The sequence below is a fragment of the Agelaius phoeniceus genome, chromosome 3 (genome assembly GCF_051311805.1).
Source record: "Agelaius phoeniceus isolate bAgePho1 chromosome 3, bAgePho1.hap1, whole genome shotgun sequence".
NCBI lineage: Eukaryota > Metazoa > Chordata > Aves > Passeriformes > Icteridae > Agelaius > Agelaius phoeniceus.
The window spans coordinates 95,266,631-95,281,195 of NC_135267.1; the positions used below are offsets into that span (position 1 = coordinate 95,266,631).

The following is a 14,565-nucleotide window of genomic DNA, read 5'->3' on the forward strand; positions in this document are numbered from 1 at the left end:
TCAAGGTCTGTATTTTTCATATGCATGACATTAACTTTGCAGGGTGATATTTGTTCTTGAATCAGCTTGAGAGTGGTAGGATTTTAAAATGAGTGATAGTAAAAGGGAAACATGATCTGCCTAAAGAAGTGTGTAGCTTTTAGTTCCATCCTAAAAAATTGATTTGAAGTTCCTTCTCTCTAAAGCTGTTTGAGAGCAAAGTTTCTCCTAGTCTTGCACCATTGTTACAGGCAAGCCTGCATCTAAGAATATTGATGCCAAGTAAGAAATTAATTTTTTGTTGGCTAAATGCTGCCATATGCAAAGATTAGATACTGAATAGAGGAAGCTTTGGGTTTGGGGATATTTTTATGTGGAAACCTGCATTTCCTAATCTAAATTGTGTGGTAATTTGTAGATTCTCAGTTGACCAAAATGATGGTTAACAGTGGGAAGCAGTAGGGAAGACTGGCAGTGCCCTGGATGTTTATTAGGACTCTGTAGTGTGTACCAAGGCTTTATGAGCAGAGGTCTGAGCCATGCAGCTGAGGCACACCATGGAGTTTTCAGCTGAAGAGGGCTCCATGGAAAGCTCAATTCCGGCCTCTGTATTTCTCCACTGCAGACATCACAGCATCACAGTTATGATATATATTTTTTCCCTCCAGTTGTACTGATATATGAAAATGAGCATCTGGAGGCTATTGTTCAGGATAGAGGAGGTAGCATCAAGTGGCTTAGTCATATCCAGTAGCCTTTTTAAAGATGTGCAGGGAAATAATTTTGGTATATAGAGCCAGTTACTCCCTCTCTAGAATTGCATACACTTATTTTCAGGTCACTGTGTTCTTTGCTTGAATTGGAAGAAGCATTGGCTATTTAGAAAGTAATAAATATACAATTTAAATTTTTCTCTTTTTTTTGTCAATACTTACCAGAAAATATATTTAACCTCAAAGGCAGATTATTTTTTGAGATATTTGAAAATGGTTATATTATTCTGGTAGCTGATTTACATTTTAATTGGCAAGAGTCTTCTCAAGATAAGGAAGATGGTTTGTGTTTCATCATCAACATATTGTGATGTCCAAGTTCTGAGGCATCTCATCAGCACAGGCAACCTGAAATTTCACTTTCAGAACAGTGTCCAGTACATGTTAGTGCTTTTTGGAAGGGTTTTATACACCATTGAAGATTCTGATCTTTAAATTTGATTCCTCTTTTTCACTACAACAGATAGGAGACTGACTCTTTTTATGAAGACTCATGATTTGGTCTGTTTTCATTATAGTGTGCATGTATTTGTAACCTGTATAAGTGAATACTGAGGGCAAGAGTGCTCAAAGTCTTAGTGTCTTTTTGGAAGGAAATTCTTGTTTGCTTCAATAAATGCAGCAATATGAATTCATAAGAGCTACTGTTACTGTATTTCTGGAACACTTTGATTTAGCTTGAGCTAATTTCTGGAGCAATTTTCTTGACACAAGTAACAAGGAGAGGCACATCTGTTTCACCTAATTAATTTTTGTGTGTGGATGCTACATTAGTATAATTGAAGACATGAAAAGAATATGATACTATTATGTAGAATCTTTTTATGTCCTCTCTGTTTCCTGAGTGTGGTTGTATGCCAGTCCTATGTCTACTTGTTCTCATAATGGATATTTCAATTAGAGGCAGCTTTGGATCATTCAGCTTTACCTGCGTGCCTTCCTCTAGAAGGCATCCTTACCCATTTTATACTACTGAAGGATGAATTTGAGAATAGTATTTCTTTTGATAATAGGTTCCACCTGTAGGTATTTCATTAAGAATCTATTTAGGTTCCAAACTTTTTATCTATATTGATCCTTCTAAATCATAGAACTATGTATAAGTTAAAGTAGAATTGTTTAGAAAAAATATTTCTAGTCTGATTGTTCATAATTTTAATGTATGTAGTGCTCTAGGGTTCAGGTATCAAGGAACCCAAATTACCAGCACTCCCTTCTGGAAGAAATGTTATGGCCATTCATGCATTTATAATTCTTACAGTGTGGGATGTTATCCTCTTTGTTTTCTTTCTTTTGTTAGGATCTGAATACAAAAACACTACTTTGGAATGATTTTAGAAACTACAGGTTTTTGGAAAACCTTTAGGTCCCAGGGATTCATCCTTTTGACTGGGGCTAGCATATGTTGGACCACAGATACAGAGGACAGTAGTTTTGCGGTCTTATTTTGGGGAGAAAAATTTGTTAAATTCTTAAATGCTTAAATTATTCTAACTTAAATACCTGGATGCAGTAGGGGTTTGATTAATGTCTTGGTAGCCAGCTGAGAGGCTCAAGATATTTTGATTTTGGTGTGGCAAAATTTAAAATGTGAGATGATAAACACCATAATGTTTGTACATGATCACTTAAAGAAAGGAGTCAGAAGATTTACACTGTTGAATCCCACTTTGGAAATATGAATAGACATGTAATTTATAGACTCATAGAATGGCCTGGGTTGGAAAAGACCTTAGAGATCATCTTATTCCTTCTGATACCACCACCATGGGCAGGGACATGTTCCACTATCCCAGGTTGCTCATAGCCCCATCCACCCTGGCCTTGAACATTTCCAAGGATGGGTATCCACAGCTCCTCTGGACAACCTGTTCCAGTGCCTCACCACCCTCACAGCAAAAATCATCTTCCTAATATCCAATCTAAACCTGCCCTCTCTTATCTTAAGCCCATCCTCCCTTGTCCCATTCCTGCAAGGCCTTGTAAAAAGTCCCTCTCAGCTTTCTTGTAGCCCCCTTTAGGTTCCAGAAGGTGCTGTAAGGTCTCCTCAGGCCCTCTCTTCTCCAGGCTGAGCACTCCTAGTTCTCTCAGGCTGTTTACATGTTTGAGGTGCTCCAGCCCTCTGATCATGGCCTCCTTAGTCTTGCACCAGCACTTTCCCATCCCCCTTTTGGAGACCCCCGAGCTGGATGCAGCACTCTAGGTGAGGTCTCACCAGAGCAGAGTAGAGCAGGAGGATCACTCTGGTGCTGGTCACACTTCTTTTGATGCAGCCCAGGATATGGTTGGCTTTCTGGGCTGCCAACACATATTGCTTGGTCATTTAGCTTCCATCTGTTGGTGTGTAAGCATAAATAATTCATTTGATGGCTCTTTTCCTGCCAAGAGTCACAGAGCCGTACTGAAAAAGCAAAATGCCAACAAACATCCCCCCCTCCCCCATTTTTGTGTTAACAGATTAAGCTGCAAGATATACCTAACTAACTGACAAAATGCTTTCTCAAATATTTCTGGTCCCCCAAAAAAGTCCTGGTTAAAGTGAGCTGAAAATTTTTAGGCTTCAGTTTGATATCTTAATTCATTGCTGGAAAATTAATTCTTATAATCTGAGGATTATGGTATTCTTTTGATGAATAGTCTCTAATAGAATCAGACAATTGCAGCATAAACAAATTAATGTAGGCATTGGGTGGGATATTTTTAAAGCAGTAACTCTTTTCCCAGTTATACCAGTTAGGTGCCATTCTGGCTGCTTGAGGAAAATGAGATCCCATAAGTAAAAACAGCTGGAGTCGCAAAATGTTTTGAGTAATATCTTTCCATTTTAATTCTATTTAGGAGTCATATTTAAAATAGGAGACAATTTTGTTCTCGTATTTGGACACTAGATAGTAACTCTAACTTCCTTTTTCAAGATGAGTATAAAGCAAGTAATATTGGGGAAGTATATATTGTATTGTTTTCTCTGTTCGCAGTTGTTAAGCAGGCTTCTGCAAAATCAGCTGTTGCTATTTGCCAAAAAAAATGAAGAAACTAATTTGCAGCATTTGACTTTTTAGAAACCCTTTAGGATAGATTCTTGCTTACATTGGTTTGATTTTTCAGGATCACATATTCCTAAATAATGGGAATCTTTGGAGGGAGAAAATGACATCTAAATTTTTTTTTTCCTGGCAAATAGCTTCTGAGTGAAAATACAAATGCATTTAAAGAAAATGAGTGCAGATTTCTTTCTCTATATAGGTTTTTTTCCCTGAAATATATATTGGGAAATGTTAAATTCTATGCATTTTCTTTTCCAAACTGACCCTATATGGAATTCACGGTAGCTAAAATGTTGATGAAGCTTCCCCTATAATTAAGGATGAGCCTGATCTACTATTTGCTTATTCTGGTAGTAATGGAGTAGTAGTGACCTTCAGTGGGTCTAATTGGCAGATGTTATTTTCTGAAACACATATCAGAGTATGATAATAACAATAGAAAAATTAATATCGATATATACTATCTGCTGAAAATGCTATTAATGCTCTTCTTATTAGAATATATATAAATGTTACTGTTCTTACCTCCCTTTTAAAATCCACCTTAAAAGACTGAAAAAGAGCACAGGGTATGCTTTAATTAATGTGTCTTCTCAGTACAGGGACAATTCTATTTAAAAGTCATTAAGATTTATTGTCCTTAGCTTGAATAATTGCTGTGCTGTCTGTATCTCCATATGTACTTTCATGTTTTAGGGGAAGAGAAACAATATTATTTTATATTCAGGAAAATGTTTAACTTGTTTTTCAGTTCAAAGAGATATTGTGCTTTTGATGAAAAGGGAGCTGTGGCTTTCAGAACATGTACTGACACTTAAGGAGAGACAGAGAAAAAAGTAAATGGAGGCTTTTGTGATTTCAAATTGGCAGAACTATTTATTCAAAGTAGGAGCTAGATCAAACCTTCATCCATTAAACTTAAAACTTTTATACTGAACGACATCAATATGTACTCCTCAAAGGCCATTCCTTCTCCTTTTCTGCCTTCATTTTACTGACTGGCAGTGGTGCTGCAATCCAGGACTTCATTAGCTTCTGGTGTCTTTCCTGGGTCATCATTTGCTCTCAGGTGTGCTCTCAGACTCTGCACAAAATGCCCTCAAGCAATTTAGATTTAAATAGGACAGAAGGCTGATAGTCTCCACTGGGATCTAAAGCTGGGCTTGGGGGAATACCTGGGGGTCTTTTGGGAAGACCAGGGAAGAGGTAGATTGTACCTTGTGCCTCACAGCCATGAGGGTGAGAATCATTAAATATAAGAGCTGGTGATCTGAGGTCAGATGCTCCAGTTGTTTTCCTTTTGATTTTCCCTTTGCTTGATATTTATTTTTATTTTTTTTACTCTAGGTTGGTGTGATTGGTCTGAGACCATATTCCACACTGGTCTAGAGGAGGGTGAATACATATCCCATAGTCCAAACAAGCCCCAAAGCTGTGTTTGTAGAGGCAGATGGCTCAGTCCACTCTAGCTTAGCTATTTATATTCCAGCTGAGGCCTTTGGAGGCTGGGAAAAGAAGTGGAATGATGCTTGAGAAGTATCTTTACATGTAGGCAACTTTTATATATTTTTGTTTTAGTGTTTCTTTCCTTCATAAACTGGAATACAAGATTTTATAAATATGAGATCTTTAGCTGAAAGCCTTCTTCTGTCTCATGGAGCATTCTATCCCCATTTGAACTACTTTCATATGTGCAGGTGAGGTGATTAGAGACTTCTAAAAGATTCCACTTGCTTTGTAAAAGAAAAATCACAGCCTATATACTTTAAAAAAAGGTATGAAGGTAATAATTGCTCACAATTTTGCTATGTGCTGAGATTCCTGTAAATCTACTGTAAATGATACTGGCTTTTTTCAAAAGCAAGCAGGGAATATAACCAAAATACTTCAGTGTACTAAAAGCAAAAACATTTGGAATTTATTTTGCACTGCCTGACAATAATAATTTAAATGGCTTCACAACATGCACAGAGAAAATTTTACGTTCAATTGCTTCTCTGTTAGGAACTTCTGTTTAGAACCATAAACTTTTATAAGAAACTTCTTTTCTGTAGGTCCCCATCTTTAGACTGCTCTGTTTGCCAAAGAATCAGTGAGAATGTCCAGAGTGGCAGCTCACTAAGGGTCTTGCATGGAGGCATGGAAGAGGCATGGCAAGACCCTTCTCTCAGTGAAAAAGGCAGTGCTAGGTGCTGGTGAGGCACAGAGGGCTCATCCTCCACTGCCTTTTGCAGCACTCTCACTGCAGAGGAAAATCCCACACACCTGCATCGTTTAAAGTCACTGAAAACTAAAAGCTCTGGAAGCAGAAATTAATTCTTGTTCTTTGGAAAATTTCTGCAGTCTTGTAATTGCACTTTCTTGAATTGCTTGGATAATGACATTTTATCAAAAATCTTTTGTTACATGGTGTGGAATTCTGTGAAATTAAAGAGCTGGTGACAGTGTGATTTCTATCATGGCAGTGTTGAAAAATCAGTTGAAAACTTGCTAAAAATTTCCTTTGACAAACTATGTGCTTGTTCCTCTTTGCAGATGTATGTGCTAAAAGAATGAGTATGCTCATGCTCAGCTATTTAACCTCAATAGAGATAAATTTAAATATTTTTAAAGTTAAATATGTTACTTGCTTTGCTGAATCAGGCACGTAACATATAAGTAGTTGGAAGTCAAAGGGGAAATTCAGTGGAAGTTACTTATTCTGTATTAGTCTTAATTCCAAAGATTTTTGGAGGGGAAAAAAGAGAATAACAAGGAATAAGAGGCTACTTCACACCTTCATGCACCTGGTGAACCTCACTGGCAAAATATTAATTTTCTTTTTAAAGAAAATAATAATATGAATAAAAATCTTCAGAGCCTTTTATTTTTGTTAGTATTCCTTCTTTTTTAACCTTAACCTTTTTTGTTTTATAATATGCTGGTAGGACTGCATAAAGTAATGCAGTTATTTACTAGTAGTAATAAAATACTCAGCTATTTGACATTATGCACAAAATAATGTGTGTATATTTTCTCTTGAAGACATATTTTCTTTCTTATTATTTGTCTTATAAATATTAAGCAATATATTTGCACATATATTAAATATGTGCAAATGAGGAATTTTTCCATCCTGGTATAGCTACCTCTATAGGTATTTCTATCATTGCTGCCCATCTGCCCTGGACTGCTGTTTTTGCCAGGATTTCCCTGGATAAATGGGCTGTATATGTGTAGCTTACAAGGAAGGATAGATACAGGAAGAAAAAAACTGATGAGGCTAAATAATTGCATTTTTGAACATTGACCTGAGGAAAGGCCTCTTGAAGTGAAACAGGGTGTGTGAAAAGTTTAAAACCAGAAAGAGGATTGTAGTTTACCTAACAGGTCAGGGTACCTGCAGTCATTTTGACCACTTGTGTCAGCTTGCAGGATTATGGGATTTGCAGTTCTTGTTTTAAACCTGTGACTTCACTGACCCCAAGGTGTGTTTACAGTTTGTTGCTCTAAGTCTGGCAAAGCTTAATTTGTGAGTGCTTCTACCACATTTTATTTTTTGTAGGGAAGATAGAAACATGTGCAGGCAGGGTGGTTTTCTGTTCTGCAGGAAAGCATATGGATTGCCTTGTCCCTAGGATGGAGAGGCCAGCAAGAGCCTGTTTTACCCAACACCCACTGAGAATTGATTTATTTGTAAACAAAAATGCAAACTTGTTTCTAGGAAACAAAATGATTGTAAGAAAGCCATCAAACACTAGAAAAAAGTTATTTCAGATTTCCATTAAAGTTGTAGCATCAGGTTGTTTTTGTCACTACATGTAAAATTCACTATTTTTAGTTTTTTTGTGGATCACCTGGAACAATGTATTTTATCTGCACATCAGTATATTGCTAATGAAGTTTTTTTGCAGAATGAATGTTGCTTTGTCATATTTGATATATGTTTACACTTGATAAGCATATGTGGCTAGGGAAAGTTCCATGCAAGGGTGGAATATAAACTTTTCACTTTAAAGTGCATCATGTTTTTGCTAGCTGTGTTAGCCTGGCATCTTGCTCCCATGAAGCTATCTCACTCAGAGGAAATAAGCAAGTGGGAATTTCTGGTTTTTGGAGCCGATTCAATTTTGTTAGAATAAGAATTAGAGGTAAAAATTAATGCAAACAATAACAACAACAACAAAAAGGAAATAATTGAAAAAGGCACAGAAGTTCTACTACTGATGAGATGTAGATACTGTTTACTGGGCAAAGTGACAGCTGAATGAAATGCAGAATCTGTGCTGGGAGGCAGAGCCATCTGAGTTGATGTTTAAGCTTCTAAGAATATTTTAATAATCATTACCCAGTTCCTTTAGAAATTGCCTTAGCAACTCAGTGTGAGCTATTGAATACTGCCAAATCCATACAGAGACCTTTCTTGGAATACTCCTTCACCTCTCCAGTACAGCATTTTGACTTGAAGGAAACTTACTTTCTATGAATATTTATAGCTTGTTCTTTTACAAGAAGTTTTATTGATTTGATTAGTGCTCCCACAGAACACAGATGAAAAGAAACCTCTGAAAGGAGATCAACCTCTGTCTTGTCAGTTCTTGAATATTGCACACTTTATTAATGTCAGTCTAGGCTTTCCTGTTATTCCTAGTTATAAGAGAAGTATTGGTAATGTCTTTTTTTCAGACAGATTAAAAATCAGGTTTTTTATGTATTTTATTTTTAAGACAGAACATCAAAACTTCTAAATAATCTATTTGCAGTTTTGTGACACAGAATTATGGGCTAGTGCTAAAAATCAGAATCTTGTAGTTTGGGATCCAGAGAATGCCAAACACTCAATAAACAGCAGGAATTTGTGACAACATGGTTCCCAAATCCCTGACTAAAACTGTGAGAATTGGCTTCTAGAAGCTGGAGTGGGTGAGTGAAGTGGTTGAGTCACCAACCCTGGAGGCATATAAATGATGTGTAGAAGTGGCACCTGGGGACATGGTTTAATGGTGGGCTTGGTGGTGTTAGGGTAATGGTTGGACTCAATCTTTAAAGTCTTTCCCACCCTAAACAATTCTATGAAGAAATTACACCAAACTTCTGTAAAGCAAAGATTTTTGGTTTCTTAGCAGACCATGGTCTAAAATAGAGAGAACTTCATCTCTGTTATTGCACAGGGCTCTTCCATCAGGAGGATTCATGCAGGAATTTCTTAAATTGAAAAGTTAAATTATTTTCTGTACATGCAATTGATGAATTAACTTGAAGGAGGAGCACTATCTGCATATTCATGATGGGATTCCACAGGCAGCAGCTTGTGAGCAAGGGCTGTAGCACACAGTATGTTCATAAGTGAAAAAATTCATGTGTATATATAGCACAGAAATGTACTTGCAAAGCAAAAGTATTTGTATTCAATTCATTTGAGGTTTAGATTTTCAAGTAATCCTTGTACTTGTTCAGCCTTCAGATTCTCTTGCTCTGTGTTCAGGAATGTATGTGCATGCACATGTGTTGGCCCTGACAGGAGGGGAGCCCAGAGCTTTTAGATATTGGCAGCACCTATCTCTGTGTATCTCTAGTTTGAGCAAGCCTGAGGGTCTTTGGGGGCTTCAGATGACAAACTTCCACTAATTAATGGTCAGTATAATGCATAGAGCTCAGCCACTTGTTTGGTGTGAGTTATCGACCTAAATGATAGAGAGAACTTTGGACTTTCCTTCCTTCTGTGCTTCAGTTACCTACCTGTAAAAAGGAGAATAGGAATTTTCTACCTACTTTGCAATGTTGGGAGGGAAGTCACATGGAGAACTGGAAAAGCCCTTGTACTTGTAGTATCCAAAGCCATAAAACCTCATGGAATGTGTGTTTGTAGATATGCAAATATACAGAACAGGCATACACAAGCATGTCAAACTGGAAGTGTAGGAAAGAGTCAAGAGAAGGAAAGGAAAAGGGATCAGTGTAAAAATGGGGATTGTTTTCCACACAATGAGTACAAGTTTTGCTATTTCTGCAGTGTATGGAGGGATTTCCCCATAGTCAGTATGGGTACAAACATTGCCTTTCTGTTTAATGATTATGTCTAGACCATTATTTATGCTAAAAGGAATATCTTATTCATCTGTGATTAAGTGCATATCTCTACTTTGACACTGTTGGGCAGGGATATATTTAATCCTAATCTCCTGAGCCCAAGTGCTGATCTCAAGGGAAAAATGTATTTTATCTTCTAGAAATTCAATGAGGTACCTTTTATAAAGATTTTACCAGATAGCTCCTTAGGGCCTGGAAAAAGCATCCTTTGATCTCTTAAAATCAATTTGACATTCAGTATCAAAACCCACGTGTGCCCTTTGAGAAGGGCAGTCCCTGTAATTGAGTGGGGTGGTCAGGGTGGATGTGAACCACGGAAACGCCACTGACAGTGGCACACAGAGTTTGGTGGCTGAGGCCAAGGCCATGGCAGCTGCTTCCCCTGGCTCCAGCCTCCTGGGAGTCCGCAGCCAGGAGCTCTGCCTTTCCTCTGACTCTATGAAATCTCAGTATCAACTTTCTGTAATCCACTTTTGTGTAATTAGGAGTGTGCCTGTTCACCAAACCATTTATCCTCAGTATTGAGCTCTTCCATCAATGGACTGCATATCCAAACCTACTGCTGAGAGTAGTTTCTCATACCTTAAAATATACAGCATAAACTTGAGATAATTTAAACTTTATTTCTTTTTGATATCTCACGAATGATGCCTTGTTTAATCTGAGGTTTGTCATAAACATGGAGAAAACATTTGCTCGTACTTGAATTTACATTTCCTTGTACAGAAAGAAAATGTTTCATAACTTCCCCAGAACTTTCAATTCTACCTGAGGTATTTGAAATAAATGAATCATAGGTGGTAGCACTCTCTTCCAGTCAATTTAGCAAATAAAATCTAGTCTTAGAATTATCAAAAGCACCTATAATCTCTCACATGGGAAAATATTTAATTGCAGCTAGGTAGTTTCAGTAGATGCCCAGCTTCGTCTAGGAATTTTATGTAAAAAACATGCTCATTTTGAAAATGTGTATCAAAAAACAGGAGTTTTCTGAAGATATTGGTTAACTAGAAAGCAAAGGAATTGCTCTCTCTAATTAAAACAGAAAAAACAATTTAAATTAGTTTTCAGCCTTCCTTTTTATGAAGGTTTGAATACAAGGGTGCTTGCCATCTAAACAAAAGTATCATGTCAATTGTATGAGAATTCATAGCATTTCAAGCTTTTTCATATTTGCAATATAATCTATTGTTTGTCATGGGGGAAGACTCAACTAGAATTTGAAACTTCAAACATTGTTTTGCTCAAAAGCAGTAATATATAGTTATTAAAGTTACTTATATCTGCTTAACAGCGAATCTCCTTCTCATGGGAAAGTTACAGATGCTTTCATTCTCCCAGAAATATGTCAAAAAGACTATATGAAAGTAAAGAATCCTATAAAATATTTCTTTGTTTGGGGTTTTTTGGTGGTTTTTTTTGTTTTTTTAAAATCCTTTTCATTTTGCATACCCCTGCTTCCACCTCTATAGCTGACCAAAGGGATACAGATTTCCTTTGAACGTGATTTGAATCTCGGGGACTCCTAGGAGTTTGGAGCTGAAACCCTGGAATATGTTACTTTTTTGAGTAGAGCAATTAGTTACAATCTACTTACAATAGGCTTTTATTCTTAATTCACACAGAATCAAAGAATCAGAATTCACTCAAGGGTTACTGGAAGCTCCTTGTAAAATGCATTTCTTGTCCACAGTTGCTTGTCAGAGACAAGTCCTTTGTTCATTAAAAGCATACTGAGAATTTAGCAGAACATGAAAGGGATTTGGTGAAATTAGGAGGCAAATCATCCTCCTGGTTATAAAAGCGAAGTGGGGAGGGTGCATTGGAGAAGGACAGTCTGAAATGATGCTGACAGTATTTTGGATGAAACAGATTCCATTTAGCAAGTTAAATTTTGTACTCTGTACTGCTCATGGCAGATAGCATTGATTAAAAGCTTTGAGAGAAGATTTCCGATGAATTTAGAAGTTTAAATCAAGCAACTTGTAAATTTCCACAATCAAACCCAACTATATTGGGTTGAAGTGGGGAATGGACCAGTTCTAGGAATTTCCCCCTCAGAAACAGGGGAAGGTTTGAGCAGCACAGGACTGAAAATGTGAAGAATAAGCAGGGCACTGAGGCTGCCTGTGCAGTTGCAGTGAGCACATCCTGTCCCCATCCCATCCAAGCAGGGAGCTCTGAGGCAGGGAAGAGCCAGCAGACTGTGTTGTCATGTGGCTGATTCCCCAGGGTTTGTCTGTGAGCAAGGCAGCCTTTATGCTGCCTCTTGAGTGGAAAGGGGAACTCTGAAGTGAAAATATACCAGGGAGCTACTGCATTGCTACTGGGGCCAGATGCTCCTGCCCTCCACATGCAGGAGCTCTGTGGTACACAGGGATATGCAGCAAAATTCCTATGGCCATGTTCTCTTCTCCCAGCCAAAATTAAGTTTCCTTGGTTTTTACCTAGCAACAGAATTCCTCTTTTTTGTCTTTATTATAATTATTTAAAGAAAGAAATAATACTTTTCTGACACAAACCTCTTGGGAATTACATCAACCATATGAAATATAAATACATTTTCTCTCCCGTTGTATAAATAATGGATTAGGTTTTCACTGGAGCAGTTGAGAGTAGGATTTAAGGACAACTTGTGTAACTCTCAAAGTAGGCTGTGGTGTACAGCAGCAGACTGTTATAAAACATGACACAGTAGGAAATGTGATTAATGTGTGATGGAAACCCCTTGGTAGATCAGGTCACTAAAGTATGTACCCTCCCCATGGTTTGTGTAATGCTCAGTGAGCATCTGGACAGAAATGAACTGCTACCTGGTGGAGTGCTATTTTATCCAGTAATGTGTGATTGAATCATACAATTATCACAAAATACCTTTTCTGTGTTTATGGAAGAAAAGCACTTGGCAGTTTTTAGGATAAAAACCAAGAATTTGAGTGTAAAAATGAACTACCACCCTTCCTTCAAGGAAGACATAAGTCTGATTTCGGGAGAACACCCAGAGCTGAATGTGAACTTGGTGTCCTCATACCAATTAGCAGCAGATGAGAAGCATGCTGCAGAGCAACAGCCTCTGTAAGAGCTCTGGGATGCTCACAGAGTGCCTGCTTGTGTTATGGGGCCAGCCAAGCAAAACTGCCTGCTTGGCATGTGCTCCACTGGGCTGGTGTTTAGTCACCATTGCAAGACATTGCTTTTGTAGAGAAGTAAATAAAACGTGACTGCCAAATCCCCTAGCATGAGTTTTCTAAATCTGGTGTAGCCAGACCCCTGATTCTGAATTGCATTAAGACCTCCCAGGAATTATAACCTGGAACAATTCAAGCTTCTGTTGATCCATGAACAGGCATGCTTATGAAAACAGAGCAGCTTGGATCTGTTTGTCCCTTTTTATTGGTGATGAGCTAATTTTATTTTAAAACTTTACTCCTTGGTGCACGAAGGGACAGAGTGAACTCAGTGGAGCTGAAATTTCCTGAATTATAATTTTAACCCTGACTCTGGTTTAAGGAAGCATATTGGGTTGGTCTAAAGTTGCTGTGACATTTTCCCAGTTTTCTGATGCAGGCTTTCTTTCATATATTAGTGCAGGGAACATTTACAAGATTGTAGGACTCTGCAACCTGTAATTGGTATTTCCTGTGATTTTGTTCCTTTTCTTTTTTCTTTTTTTTTTTCCTTTTTTTGACAAGGTTTGTGAGCTAAGATTTAGGGAAAATTTAAATATCAACTTTCTTTTCTCTGACTGAATTCTATCAATATTGCATTTGTTGTTTACAGAAGTGCAGTCTGATAACTCATTTCAGAGAGGATTATCTAGGAGCAAAATATATTCCCATTGTCATTTAATTTTATGGTAATGAATTATAAAATGGCCTGGGTTGGAAGGGATCTTAAAATATCATCTAGTTCTTACTTCCCTGCCATGGAAAAGGACACCTTATGCTAAACCACATTGCTCAGAGCTCCATCCAACCTGGCCTTGAACACTTCCAGGGATGGGGCACCCACAGCTTCTCTGAGCAACCCATTCCAAGTTAAGTGAGGGACAGTTTTGTCTTGTGTGTTCTGAAAGGAAAAAGTAGTTTTAGCCACAGAGCTTTGGTGTAGCTTACCTACATGAGGGCAGAACCAGAAATTAAGTAAATAGGTTTCATAAAGAAAATCTACATTTTAAACCTTCATGCTCAGAATCTTTAGATACAAATGCTGATAAATAGCTAAGACATTCATTAAATGAACTCTATATTGCTGGAATTTTGTCAGGTTGTGAAAAAAATGTTAAGCTACTTTAAAAATAAAATTTCTTGGATTGTTTCCAGAAAAATAGATTTTCTTTGAGAGATTTGTGTGCATATAATGTTTTTCTTATGAAAAATTTAAGACACTAAGATGAATTTCTCAACTACATGCCAAACCACTTTGCTTTTTATTTGCAAGTTATTTTTCTAACAAAAAGGTAATGTTAAAAGAAGCTTTTGTCTGATTTCTAAAGGTAAGTCTTTTAATGACAAGTTTTCCCTTTTGCCTCCTTTGAAGGGCATGTTGTTCTGCTAAAAAGTGAAATAATGTCAGAAATTCTGGGGTGTTACTGCTACTGCTCCCTCAAAACATGACTGATCCTTTGGAGGAGAAAAATGTTTGAATTAAAACCCAGGACTTAAGCTCGTGAAACTTTTTTGTAGGGTTCTGCCTGTGTG

At 37.4% G+C, this 14,565-nt stretch overlaps 1 protein-coding gene across 4 annotated transcripts in view; it reads left to right on the forward strand.

Moving 5' to 3' along the window:
- The window catches only part of KCNK2 (potassium two pore domain channel subfamily K member 2), a 132,991-nt gene that overhangs the window by 87,326 nt on the left and 31,100 nt on the right, over positions 1–14,565 (forward strand). The gene's annotated exons all lie outside the window — the stretch shown is intronic.